This window comes from Bombina bombina, chromosome 5 (assembly GCF_027579735.1).
Source record: "Bombina bombina isolate aBomBom1 chromosome 5, aBomBom1.pri, whole genome shotgun sequence".
In the NCBI taxonomy this organism is placed as follows: domain Eukaryota; kingdom Metazoa; phylum Chordata; class Amphibia; order Anura; family Bombinatoridae; genus Bombina; species Bombina bombina.
Genome location: NC_069503.1, coordinates 684,774,461 through 684,789,490, shown reverse-complemented (window position 1 = coordinate 684,789,490; position 15,030 = coordinate 684,774,461). Strand labels below are relative to the sequence as shown.

The 15,030-nt window shown below is 35.2% G+C and overlaps 1 protein-coding gene across 2 annotated transcripts in view; it reads right to left on the bottom strand.

Annotated features, from left to right (window-relative positions):
• The window catches only part of GMDS (GDP-mannose 4,6-dehydratase), a 1,339,054-nt gene that overhangs the window by 658,246 nt on the left and 665,778 nt on the right, over window positions 1-15,030 (bottom strand). The gene's annotated exons all lie outside the window — the stretch shown is intronic.

Below are 15,030 nucleotides of genomic sequence, written 5' to 3'. Positions count from 1 at the left end.
GCCACGTTGATCATTGGAGGTTTCCACCACAGTAAATTCTACCACTGCAGCTTTTCGAAGGATATAACTTTTTAAACCTTACAGAGGGATTAAACAAAATACCTGGTTTAGACAATTCCCTAGAAGCCATATCAGAGACAGCATTAGGGATTGTAAAAACTTCAGGAAGACTGAGAACAGTCTTAAAAAAAGAATTTAAACAATTACAAGGTTTATCTTCAGAAACCTTAGAATCTTTAACCACTAAAGTAATTAAAACCTCTTTTAATAGAGAACGAATATGTTCAACGTTAAGCAAAAAAGAGGAAGTATCAGATTAAGTAACAGAAGCAGACTCCTCATCACCGGAGGAAACTTCACCTTCTGAAGACATATCAGCATCACTGACTTCATTGGACATAGTACTAATAGAACGTAAAAACTGAACTTTACTTTTATGGTTATTTGAAGGAGGGAGAACAGCAAACACTTTAGAAACAGCAGCTTTGATTAGATTTTTCACACTGGGCATTCTCCTGTAATAAGCTAATAGAAGGAGCATTAGATTGGTCTGACTGTAATAACAGACAAACATGATTCTCATAAAAACATCAGTTTTTATACAATAAGCACACTTAATTATAGTAGAAAGGTGTTCAGAAGACTCAGCTTCTAGGGAAGATTTAGGGACAGAATCAGATAGCTTCATTATAGCATTGAGAAAGCAATAAAACACTATAACCCCTTAAAAAGCTCTTGAGGAAAGGAAACTTAACCCCCCTAAAGTACCTTTTCAAAACTTACAGGTACAATACGTGTTAAGCTGAACTGCAAAACAACGTAGAGGCCATATAAGCTTCACATCCGAATGCTAGATAATCCACAGCAGAATGAGAAAACACACGCAAAAATACAGACAGTTGTAAGAGAATTCAGTGCTCCAAATCCGACGTGTACAATACTGAGGACATACGTGTGCTAACTCGAAGTGTGTAACCCAGCCGAAGCGCAAAAAAGTGTAACAGTTCTGTATAAAAAAGTGTACTGTGCCGACTAGCATTAAACTCAATGTGCGCTATCCTAACGCGCGTAATCTTGAAAGCCGATGTGCGAGATTTAAACTAAGGAGCGCCAAAAAAAACACGACGTGCGCAAAACGGCAAAGGGAATAATGTAAAGATTCTTTCCCAGGGCTATATATAATAAAACATATATATATATACACACACACACACACAGAATAAACGCCCATATTAAGACTATAGTGTATCTAAATGTTAAAACATTATACTTACAAATAGACAATCTACCAGCAAACAACAAGTAAACAGTCAAACCAGTACTGAAACATATCAGCAGAGGTTATTGAATAGGAGTATATTGTAGATCCATAAAAGGAGGCAAAAGACAAGTCCCTGCGACCAAACACCGTCCGTGAAGGATTTATCATAAGGTGAAAAAGAAGCCACAAACTATACCCCATATACATCCCTCTGACAAGCACTGTACTCTGAGGAGAAAGCAGGTCTCAACATAGACTGAGACACTCCTCTGTCTGAAGAATCAAATGCACATCTTCATTCTTTGACCACCTTCAGCGGAGGCAAAGTAAAGACTGAGGTACCTGTGAGGTGGGATGGGTTTTATAGAGCTCTTGGGGTTTGGAAATCTTTGCTTCCTCCTAACAGTAAAGAAGAGTTATTCCCAGGAGTAATGGATCACCACCTGTATGAACAAAAAATATCATACTAAGCTGCTTTTTTAATTTTGGAATCTATGGTGTCCCACAATTCCCAAATCTCTTAGTGAAGGACAGATTACTCCCTAGCTCATAAACATGTTTCTCCATTGTTTTTATGAAGTCAATGGTGTCTACTACACTCCTCCAGGCCAGAGCAGACAGATCTCCGAATCTAGGTGCAGATAATGTCACTGCCATAGGGATGTATACCTAGAGATCCCCAAGTGGAAGAGGCATCTCAAGACACACATGGACACCTAATACTCTAGTCTGATCCATCCTAATTATGTCTAAGCACCATCCATCCTAGTCTGGTCAATGTTGAGAGACATGAAGCTGTATTAACAGAGGTCCCACAGAGATGTGTTTGGAATGTCCATAACATCAAAATCAGGCACTTTCTAAACATATTTTTCAGTGATCTTATTGCCAGCTATTATTTATCCGTGGTAATGCAATATAAGTGCTTCTCAGAAAAAGGCTATAAAGTACATTTGGGCTTCTTTCCAGGCATGTTAGTCTCTACTAAATCTAAAGGGTTATATTATGTGATTTAATTAATCTCAAAAGGTAATCATGCAAATCAAAACTAGTGGAAAAGTAAGACACGTTGCAATAGGCAATGTGATTTTTCAAGCCATAATTCATTTGATTAATAATTATAAGCCACATTAATGATTTAACCATAACACATGCTTTTCAATTGGGACCTCTATTTATACATTCCAGCACTGTATTGTAGAAAAGTCATTCCTAACCATATGGCTCAGCAATTTAGGCTGTCTCTTCAAAGATGTATACAGAGGACAAACGTTTATGTAACAGCCACCAGGCAGCCCTTCTCTCATTTTTTTGCTGAACACAGACATCTGGTTCACTCATCATGTAATTTTATTGATGCTACAATTATGTGTTGTCTGGATTAGTAATAAAAACTATTGTTGCACAGTGTTTCTTTTTGTTTCTAAATAGTTTCACTGAGATGGAAGCACTAAAACAATGGCTCATGTTAATAACTTAATTACTTTATATTATTAAAGCTTGTCAGCTTCGTAGGTCATTAAATCTCTAGAACTTTTTAGTTTGAGATAAGATACTAGTTGGCTGTAAGAAAGCTCTGAAGACTAGACATCCTAGCTGGTATATGGCCACCTCCTTTAGAAAGGCTGAATTGCATTCTATGGAATGTAGAACCCAGACACTCGTACATGCTGTGCAATGATTGGTTGGGATGTGCATGAGCTTGTTTAAAGATCTCAATGATTGGCTGCAGCAAATTAAATAAGATAAACAACAGTAAAAAGGCTTTTTAATGAGTGTGACCCAGGACTCTAAAACAAAACATAATTTTGTATTATATAAGCTTGGTCTACGCTTTTAGTCACACAACACCGTTTTAAGCTACAGAATGATTAATAATTTATTAGTGCCCTAATGTGTGAAAGTAAAAAATCTGCGAACAATACTGTTTAAGATAGGCCATTAATGCACAATGCATTTTATAGTCGATCTTGCATAATATCATACCAATTATCAGGTAACCAGTAACAGCCCCAGTCTTTCACTCTATTGATGAGACCTTACAGGTGTGTTTGGTGAAATGTACCTATAACTTGGTCTATGATTTCTTCAAACAGTGGGATGTTGTAGAAGTTGAGTTGCGTGATTCTCACCAAAATGTGGATTGTTTCTTTTGTATTTTTTTTATTTTTTATAAAAGTATGCAGGGATTTTGTTTGCCTCTGTTGCTTTATTGAACGAGATGAACATTTTGAGACAAATAAAGTCTCAACACAAGGGGGTGCTTTACTGTTCTGCTCACAAGGATAACACACTTCCAGGTGCTATACGAGTATGCAGGAACCTCTCAGTCCCCCTGTTGAAAGTTACCTGTCAACCAGAACCAGCTCTGATGTGTATCGCTCACTGAAAGCTTCTTGATCCACTTGGTAATTAACATATGGATGCTCCCATTGCACACCAACATAACCATAATCACCAAATCAGTACATTATGAGCCTGAAAAAAAAGTGTTACAGCTGTGAAACGCGTAGCTCATTTTATGATTGTTTTTAATAAAACTACTTTTATTTAGCTTCTGTTTGCCACTATTGTTTTAAGAATGATTAAGGAGTATCCTTACTAGAGTGATATGCTCTGGCTCCTCTTTTTGTATTAATGCAGTGATACCAAGTCACGGCTGACTTTCCACGTTTGGGGCGTGATCTGGAGATTGTGGTTATGTTGGTGTGCAATAGGAGCCTGCCATATGTGAATTACCACATGGATCAAGAAACTTTAAAGGGACACTGAACCCAAATTTTTTCTTTCGTGATTCAGATAAAGCATGACATTTTAAGCAACTTTCTAATTTACTCCTATTATCAAATTTTCTTCATTCTCTTGGTATCTTTATTTGAAATGCAAAAATGTAAGTGTAGATGCCGGCCCATTTTTGGTGAACAACCTGGGTTGTTCTTGCTGATTGGTGGATAAATTCATCCACTAATAAAAAAGTGCTGTCCAGAGTCCTGAACCAAAAAAAGACGCTTAGATGCCTTCTTTTTCAAATAAAGATAGCAAGTGAACAAAGAAAAATTGATAATAGGAGTAAATTAGAAAGTTGCTTAAAATTGCATGCTCTATCTGAATCATGAAAGAAAACACTTGGGTTCAGTGTCCCTTTAAGCATGAGATTCACATCAAATCTGTTTCTAGTTGCCGGTTGACAGTCAGTAGGCGCTTTACCCATGTGAGTAGAACAGTAACACTGTGTATATATCTTTCTGCGCCCTATACCAGTTCACGGTATGTGGTGCCCCTGTCTTTTGTTCTTCTGTTTATTGAACAAAACATACGATTTCAGCCAATTTGAGGTTTCATTAAAAAAAAAAAAAAAAAAGCTAAATATATAAATCCAACATAATGTTCTGCAACACCACAATGTATATGGATTTCTTTCTTAGAATAATTTCTGTCTCTAAACTATTCATATCTTCAACCAGCCGGCAATTTTTAATTATGAAAGAATAGCTTCAAATGCTTCATAATATGTCACGTGTCTCCCACTGAACCTTTGGACTTGTCTCCATTTGAACTTTTCTGTATTTTAAAATCAGTGCCAAAGTTTGACGCCATATGCACAGTATATCAGTCTTCTTGTTCCAGGCCCTTATCGTTGTGTCAAAATAATGGAATGTACATGTACAAACAGTCTCCTCGCAGTTAGTCTTCTCATTTTTTCTCACTTCACTTTGCCACTGATTTCTGTGTAATGCACATAATATGTACTGTCTCAAGTCTGGCATGTTTTCAATGTACAGATAAAAAGTACAGGCTACATCAATTTAATCTTCTAGATTTCTCATCTATTCACATTAGAAAAATGTGGTGTGTACTAATATTTAAAAATGGTTTTTCCAAATAAATTATTTAAAAAAAAGAACGTTAACCATTTACATAACGCGAGGGACTGTGATAGCTTATAGACAAGACCTCTAACAAATTTGTGATAAAGAAAACAATCCTGCAGAGAAAAATCACAGCATCTCTTATGAATTTCTAAGGCAAGGAGACATCCTCTAATGCCATACAGACGAGAACAGTAAGGTGAAGAACATACATAAACCTGGACACAATGAATCCTTCTCATTTACATAAATTATTACATTATATTTGAATTGCTGAATTTTAATAGGGACATTAAACTCTAAGGCCTAGATTACAAGTGGAGCACAATATTAGCGATCCACTTAGTAATACCAGCGCACGAAAATGTCAGGCACAATGCGAACACGGCTGCACGTTTGCATTGCCTGGAAGCCAAGTGCTTATGAGAGTGTGCTTCCATAGGCTACAATGGAAGCCTTATTCTAATGCCGTGAGACACAGCAATTAGATTAATTTTATTATTGAACAACAACCATGTTCTCAATGAACCCAAAAAACTAATTAATATCAAAGCTGAATATTTTTGGAAGTAGTTTTTAGTTTGTTTTTAGTTATAGCTATTTTAGGGGGATATCTGTGTGTGCAGGTGACTATTACTGTGCATAATTATTAGGCAACTTAACAAAAAACAAATATATACCCATTTCAATTATTTATTTTTACCAGTGAAACCAATATAACATCTCAACATTCACAAATATACATTTCTGACATTCAAAAACAAAACAAAAACAAATCAGTGACCAATATAGCCACCTTTCTTTGCAAGGACACTCAAAAGCCTGCCATCCATGGATTCTGTCAGTGTTTTGATCTGTTCACCATCAACATTGCGTGCAGCAGCAACCACAGCCTCCCAGACACTGTTCAGAGAGGTGTACTGTTTTCCCTTCTTGTAAATCTCACATTTGATGATGGACCAGATCAGGTGAACAAGGAGGCCATGTCATTAGATTTTCTTCTTTTATACCCTTTCTTGCCAGCCACGCTGTGGAGTACTTGGACGCGTGTGATGGAGCATTGTCCTGCATGAAAATCATGTTTTTCTTGAAGGATGCAGACTTCTTCCTGTACCACTGCTTGAAGAAGGTGTCTTCCAGAAACTGGCAGTAGGACTGGGAGTTGAGCTTGACTCCATCCTCAACCCGAAAAGGCCCCACAAGCTCATCTTTGATGATACCAGCCCAAACCAGTACTCCACCTCCACCTTGCTGGCGTCTGAGTCGGACTGGAGCTCTCTGCCCTTTACCAATCCAGCCACGGGCCCATCCATCTGGCCCAACAAGACTCACTCTCATTTCATCAGTCCATAAAACCTTAGAAAAATCAGTCTTGAGATATTTCTTGGCCCAGTCTTGACGTTTCAGCTTGTGTGTCTTGTTCAGTGGTGGTCGTCTTTCAGCCTTTCTTACCTTGGCCATGTCTCTGAGTATTGCACACCTTGTGCTTTTGGGCACTCCAGTGATGTTGCAGCTCTGAAATATGGCCAAACTGGTGGCAAGTGGCATCTTGGCAGCTGCACGCTTGACTTTTCTCAGTTCATGGGCAGTTTTTTGTGCCTTGGTTTTTCCACACGCTTCTGGCGACCCTGTTGACTATTTTGAATGAAACGCTTGATTGTTCAATGATCACGCTTCAGAAGCTTTGCAATTTTAAGAGTGCTGCATCCCTCTGCAAGATATCTCACTATTTTTGACTTTTCTGAGCCTGTCAAGTCCTTCTTTTGACCCATTTTGCCAAAGGAAAGGAAGTTGCCTAATAATTATGCACACCTGATATAGGGTGTTGATGTCATTAGACCACACCCCTTCTCATTACAGAGATGCACATCACCTAATATGCTTAATTGGTAGTAGGCTTTCGAGCCTATACAGCTTGGAGTAAGACAACATGCATAAAGAGGATGATGTGGTCAAAATACTCATTTGCCTAATAATTCTGCTCTCCCTGTATATATATATATATATATATATATATATATATATATATATATATACACACACACACACACATATTAACAAATACATATATATGTATATAAGCATACAACACAGTCCCCAGTTCATCTCTATGTAAAGGCACTTTCGGTGACTTTTTTTTTTCTTTTTTCAAACATCCCACATTCCCTCACATTAACCCCTTATAATTGCTTTGTGTATTTTTTTATATTAAACAAATGCTCATCTTTATTTTTAATTATACAGAACTCTCCTCTTTATTTGGGAGGCAATTGGGGCACATTTTTTTCATTAACCAGGGGTCTGACCTCTGATTAATTGCGCTAAGCACAAAGTGAAACTATGAGCACTTTCAGATAGCGTTCCACTCGTAATCTAGCCCTAAATACATTTTGTGCACCTCCTCCTAATTATGGGTGCACCATTAATTGTCGAGGCTCTTGAACACAAATCATTGGATATGTAATAGGGCATCTCACTTGTAGATACAACCACATGTCTTGCTTATGCTGTAGCTTCTGACGTTATAAAGTACAAACTATCCAAGTTAAATGACTTTCCAGAAATTGGGGTACACGAAGCTTCTTTCCTGAAAAAGCCTATTACCTACATTTACTATGTAATAGAGTTTAAATGAGACGGTATCTTCCACATATCCATAAGCAGCATCTAAGAATTTCTCTAAGAAAATAAGATTCCATTTTTAGGGACAGGCACAAAAAGACAAAAATGTTTTATTCACAATAATACATTTTAAAATTAATATAAGATACTAAAAATACATTTCTATGCTTCTGTTATAGGGTGCACTTTATTTAATCTCTATATAATTGTTTAATATTACAATGTGCACAACTTTCATTTTAATTGTGCTTTTATTTGCTATTTTACATAGAAGAAGTCAATATAATAGTAGAATGTTATTAGTAGTAATTTAGGGCAAGATTGCATATGCGGTGTTGCCCGCAAAAGCCGGTGACGCCGGTCCTTACGCGGTTTTGGCATCACATATACAGCGGTGCATATAAATGCGGCACGTATATTTCACCCGTCGCCCGCAATTTTTACTCCCACAAGCTAACAAAGAACCGTGTCGCAAATCGGTATCACATATTCAGCGCAAGAACTTATGCGGCGAAAAAGGAGAAATGTTACTCCATTTTCACCTTGCCACACAAAGGCAGGCGCAGCAAGACTTGCGCCGAGTATGTGAGCACCGTAACCCTCTGAAAAAATAGTGACTAACACCTAACGCATGCGCAGTATCTACCTCCTGAAAATAACTAACACTTAACGCATTCGCAATATCTATCTACCTGTCAACCGCCAACCCCCGACGCAATAACTAATAAAGTATATGAACCACAAATCCGCCAACCCCCACATCACAAAACATCTAATTAACCTATTAACCCCTAATCCGCCAACCCCCCACAACACTATATACCTAATAAAGTGATTAACCCCTAAACCGCCATCACCCCACAACGCAATATATCTTAAACTATTAGCCCTAATCCGCCATTCACCCATATCGCAAAGTACATATTAAAACTATTAACCTCTAAATTGCCATTCCCCAACGCAATAAACTTAATTAACCTATAATTCTCTAATACGCCATTAACCCAAATCGCAACAAACCTAATAAATCTATTAACCCCTAATCCGCAAAACCCCCACAAAAAAAACAACTAATTACTAAGCCCCCTAACCAAACACCCCCTAAATTAACCCCAAATACCTAAATTAAAAAATACCAGAGATTGGGGTACAAACAATTAAAATAAAAAATTCTAACATTACTTAAAAAAAAAAAAAAAAAAAAATTAAATTAATCTAAGATTACAAAAAATAAAAAATTCTAACATTACATAAAATAATAAACCAAATTATCAAAAATAATTAAATACCTTTATTATTAATAATTAAATATGGGGTAACTTGCATTCCTTTTGGCTGATTTGAGTCTTCAAATTCAAAATTAGCCAATAGGATGACAGTTACTGAAATCCTATTGGCTTATTTGAACAGCCAATTAGATTTCAGTAGCTCTAACACGGGGGGGGGGGTGTTATTATTTTCATAGGGATTTAGGGATTAGGTTTAATTTTTTTTATTTTTGATCATTTGGTTTATTATTTTATGTAATGTTAGAATTTTTTATTTTTTGTAATCTTAGATTAATTTAATCTTTTTTTTTTTTAAGTAATGTTAGCTTTTTTATTTTAATTGTTTGCAACAGTAATTTTTAATTTAGGTAATTGGGGTTAATTTAGGGGCTGTTAGGTTAGGGGGTTTAGTAATTGAATTAGTTATTTGCGTTGTGTGAGTTTGGCGTATTAGGGGTTAATAGATTTTATAAAGTTTCTAAAGTGCCATAAATCACTGGCAACTCCAGAAATTTGTATTTACGCTCATTTCTGGACATCACTAGTTTATCCGACTTACGGTACTTTATGAACTGCCGGCGGGTTTTATGTGATATCCCGATGTGTGAGGTGAAATTACGGGTGGCGCTGGTTTCAGCAGTTGCGCTTAAGCTTGCGCCGCATATGTAATCTCGCTCTTAGTATTTTATTAGTAGTAGCATATTATTTTCTTAAAAAATTGTCATGAGTAGTGATAATTTCTAGTTAATATTTTAGCAAACATGTAGTTGTCTTTACTTTGTGAATGACTAGCATGTAGTCAGATCTATTTATGTGCAGGACAAATACACTGGAGGGCGTTAAACACTGATTAATGCACGCTCGCCTGATTGTAAGTGACACAAGTATTCTGAGTGGTTTTAAAATCATTACCAATACAATCCTGCATTCAAATTGATAAAATATCTTTTTAAATAACAAAAACTAGACTTGATATGTTTTTGGGTCTCTATCTTTTACATATTTCAAGTGACCTTCAAAATGCATTTACGTATTGTGACTAAAACATACGGATTCATTTGAAAGGATGAGCATAAAACTACTTTTCACTGAAGTGGCAAAGTCTAAGTTCATCTCAAATTGAAAGTACTGCAGAATACAGCTATGTATTTAAATTTACTAATACTAACAGCCAAATAGCATTATACAATGCAGTCAATGGTAATTTGTTTAATAACCACAAACTGCAGATATTGTATATAGCACTTGGCACTATTTTTACTTAGGTGTTATGAATTTATAGAATCAGCATTCTTTCTCCCAGCAGATTTGTAATGGGTGGTACTGTTTTAAGTATTGCTTAGTTAAAGGGACTGTAAAGTCAAAATTAAATGCAATTTTAATCAACTTTCCAATTTACTTCTGTTATCAAATTAGCTTATTTCTTTTTGGTATCTTTTATTGAAGTGTACAACTAGGTAGGCTCATAAGATATCAGAAGTGTGCACGTGTCTTTAGTACTTCTATTGGCAGCAGTGTTTTGTAACATTGTAAAACAAAGCTACAAATTAAGTTTTTTTTTTTTTTTTTAAATTAATACAAACAGAGCAAATTTGATCACAGAACTAAATTGGAAAGATGTTTAAAATCACATGCTCTATCTTAATCATGAAAGTTTAATTTTGACTTTACTGTCTCTTAATTACAAAAAAAGGCATAGCACATTTAATTTAACTTATTTCATTATTATTAATAATTATTTTTTATTTGCATTGTTATATCAAGTTTAAAAAATAAAGTAATACATTAGATATGCCCCTAGATAGTATAAGATATACATTGATGTAGACATTGCTCTAGATGTGTATACAACAGTCCTGGTAGGTAATTTATTTTCCTGATTGTGGCAACCCATTGTGTGTTTAATCACAAATATCTTTCTCTCTGTGATCCTATGGCTAGTGAACCCTCATTGGTAGCACAGTTAAAGGTGAGGGGTTAATTGATTATATACACATATAGAAAATGGTGTAGGAACTCACTAAATTTGATATATCACGTGTATAAACATTACCCAGAATCCCTTGCTCACTGACACACAGGGCTAAAGATTTCTTGGAAACCTGTTTGCCAATGTCTCTGATGTTTAGATGATAATCAGACACATCAGACAGATGATTAGATGATAATCAGATACATACATACATCATATTAAAAAATAAATCAAATAATTATTTTTGTTGAAACAAATTCTTGTTTTCCATGACTCTAGCAACACAGACGCAAACGGGGGCAGCATTTATAGCTGCACTAGGAGTAAATGTCTCTGAGAAACATGACAATATCTTCACACATTCCGTGCAGCTGCAAGAATATTTGGTTCCCTTCAAGAAACAGGTTTTCCTGCATTTGGCTGCGTGTAGTTATTTATGTCCCGATAACATATTATGCACCTATAACTTATCAAAACAAATAATCTAGCCGTCTGCACAGAATGTACAGTAACTTCACAAACTTTTCATAAAACCTCCATCTAGGATGATTATGAGCATGGCATGGGAGAGGTCAGCCAGCCAAAAGAAAGCTTTACACTGATGTCATCAGCACCTTAACCCTGGGAATATTTTTACACATATAATGAACATGGATCCTGGGAATCTGGAAACACGATAGGAATTCAGTTGTCGGTCCCTTTTGGCTATAATGTAAAAATGTCTTCAGAGGTACTATTAAAAATCACAAACATTAAATGTATATTTATATATAAAAAAATGATTCAAATAGTTTAAAAAACTATCAGAAAGGTGGAAGTTTTTCATCAAACTTAATTGTCAACATGGAGGACAAAGCTTTGCACAGGAAAAAGATTTCTAGGTTACAAATGAATAAATAAAACATATTTACATCAAATAAAATAACTTTGTAAAAAATCTTAATGCTTTAAAAAAAAGATTTAAAAAAATGATGCGCACTCATTTAAATAGTCAATTACATCATGAAAGCAGAATGCTAAATAGAGTTGTCCAACCTAAGGCCCTGGGGCCACAATCCAGCACTCTTTTCCCCTGACCACCACTTCCACTGCTACTCATATCTGACACTGGTTCATTCCAGTTAACAATGTTATACATTACCAAGAGCACTAGAGGGCAGCACTATTCCCTATTATATAGTGCCCCAGACATGTGCATGCTACCTATCTAGATATCTCTTTACAAAGACTAACATGAGAACGAAGCACATTTGATAATAGAAATAAATTAGAAACGTTTTTAAATTGTATGCTCTGTCTGAATCATGAAAGAAAAATGAATGTCCCTTTAAATGAGCTTTTATCATGCAAACCTTTTTTTTTGTGTTGATATATTTAAACATGTTTAATAGCTGCTCTTAGGAGTTTTGAGTTTAATGTACCTTTAAATTTAGTTTGGGTAAATGCTAATAATAGATTCTGGGGGAAATATTTAGTTGAGATAAGTGTTTAAGAATAAGATAAACAGAAAACTATTAAAGCCAGATTTCTACGGAACACAGAAGAATTATTATGCAGAATTAACAATGGCAATAGTTTATATATTCTACAAAGACATTTTTCCTGTTTAATGTTCTCTCCCTTTCATTCAAAATAATAACTAGTTATTTTAAGATTATTTTATTTGTATTCTTTACTTCAGATTATTGTAGCATAAAATGTAAACTGGAAGATTCCATTTCACTGAGTTATAAGTGGTGAATAAAAGCCAGTGAGTACAATGCAATGTGGTTTTCTTTGTTTCCCACACTGGGCCTACTCCTGCTTTTGGAATGTACAGATCATTTCTTCTCTCAGGGACTCACCTCAGCCAGCATCTTATCTTATAGGTCAATGCTACGAGGGTGTGCCATTACAACAGTTTAATTGTGAAATTGAGGCTATTCGGCATTATATAAGAGATTTAAGCTTTAGTGTTTAGCACAGATAAAGGACAGGCACTCATTGTTTGGGAGAACCAGTAAAGGGGGAAAGACAGGTTACCTGCAACACTAGAGCAATTGTTTTCTAATAATCACCTAACGCTGGCACCTAGAACTTCCTGATACTCCACATTGTGACATATTTCATGGAATTGGTAATGGTCTGCAGTACTCACTTGGTGTTTCAACATTTTTGAACAGATGCAATACATGAATAGAAACCATTATCACATATTTATAAACAAGGCATTATGTTACTTTTTTTTATAATGAAAATTACCACAACCACTCCCTTTAAACAATCTTGACTATTACTTTTGAGAAGATCTTATTCCCAGTGTACTTTCAGAGCGCTGGTACATAATATGTGTTGTGCCGCTCATACATAGGGTGACCATATTGCCGATTTAAGAAGGGACAAATATGAAAAGTACATATGTTAGGGCTGTTTTCAAGGCTGTTTAAAGAAATGGTTTGTATAAGAACCCTGACATATGTATTTTTCATATATGTCCCTTTTTAAAGCGGCAATATGGTCACCCTACTCATACATAATAGTAATAAATAATAATAGTAATAATAAGAAGCATTAATATATAAATATGTATGTATATATATATATATATATATATATATATATATGTAACAGAAACAGATGCACTCTCAGGACTTCCACAAACTTCTTTAATGAAACGTTTTCGGGGTTCACAACCCCTTCATCAGCATCTGATGAAGGGGTTGTGAACCCCGAAAACGTTTCATTAAAGAAGTTTGTGGAAGTCCTGAGAGTGCATCTGTTTCTGTTACATATACCTTTCATACTTGCACCCAGGCTGATGTCTCTTGGTGGGCTGAACTGGAAATTGTTTGCATATATATATATATATATATATATATATATATATATATATATATATATATAAAACACTAGATAAATAACTACTTACTCATTAAGAATAGTGACACATTTTGAACTATATAGAAAAATGAGACCTTGATATATGCCAGTATTGTTGTTTGACTCTGATAAACATGTAATCCATCTAGGGAAGTGTAGCCACAGTTGAGGACCACATGAGATTTTAAACTCTGGACTGTCTAGTTCAATATTAGACATCTCTTAGCCTTAGCTGGCTGGTTGATTGGCGGGTCTCCCTTCTTTCAGGGGTCCTGGTACCATTACACATGCTGCCCTACCTACCTACTGTTCATTACCCACACACTTTCTAAATAGACCTAGTCAATAGTGTTGTCAAATTGCTGCTTTAAATGAAGACACAAACCCATTGGCTTCAAGTTTCTAATAAATGAAAATTATTTAAAACTTTATTTTTTTAAAGGGAAAGTAAAGTATAAAGTACATGTAAATGCATTGCATGAAATGTTAAACAAAAGACGACCAACAAAACCTGTTAATATAGCATAGATGCTACCCTAAAAGAAGTAAGTTCCTGAACAATACCTCTGATGTTGGTTAAAAATCCCAAAAAAGAATAGGGTGCGCTAATGAAGGTGTAAATATATATGATGTGCGTTGTTTAGTTCAATTTAAACAAAAGAAACCCTAAAATTAAAATTGTAATTAAATTTAATCACAAACAAAACACATAAAAGACAAAACAACTTCATACTCTCAGAATATGCAAATCTCCTTCTCAATGAGTTAAACAACTGTTTTTATCGATATTTTACAACTTGCAATCCTATTTTTTATGGACATAAACTTACTCTGATGGACATATGAATTTTTTCTACATCAACTAAAATTTGCTTTACGATATTTAACATTTGAGTATCCAATACCACCGGTGGTTTTTTATATATTTGCTTTTTGTTTCACATATGTTTTATGCATTTGTCTTTTATGCGTTTTGTTTGTGATTAAATTTAATTACAATTTTATGTTTAGGGTTTCTTTTGTTTAAATGGAACTAAACAACGCACAGCATATATATTTACACCTCCATTAGCAGCTTTCATTAGCGCACCCTATTCTTTTTTGGGATGAAATGTTAAACAACTTTCCAATTTGCTTCTGTTATCAATTTTCATTAGTTCTCTTGGTATCCTTTGTTAA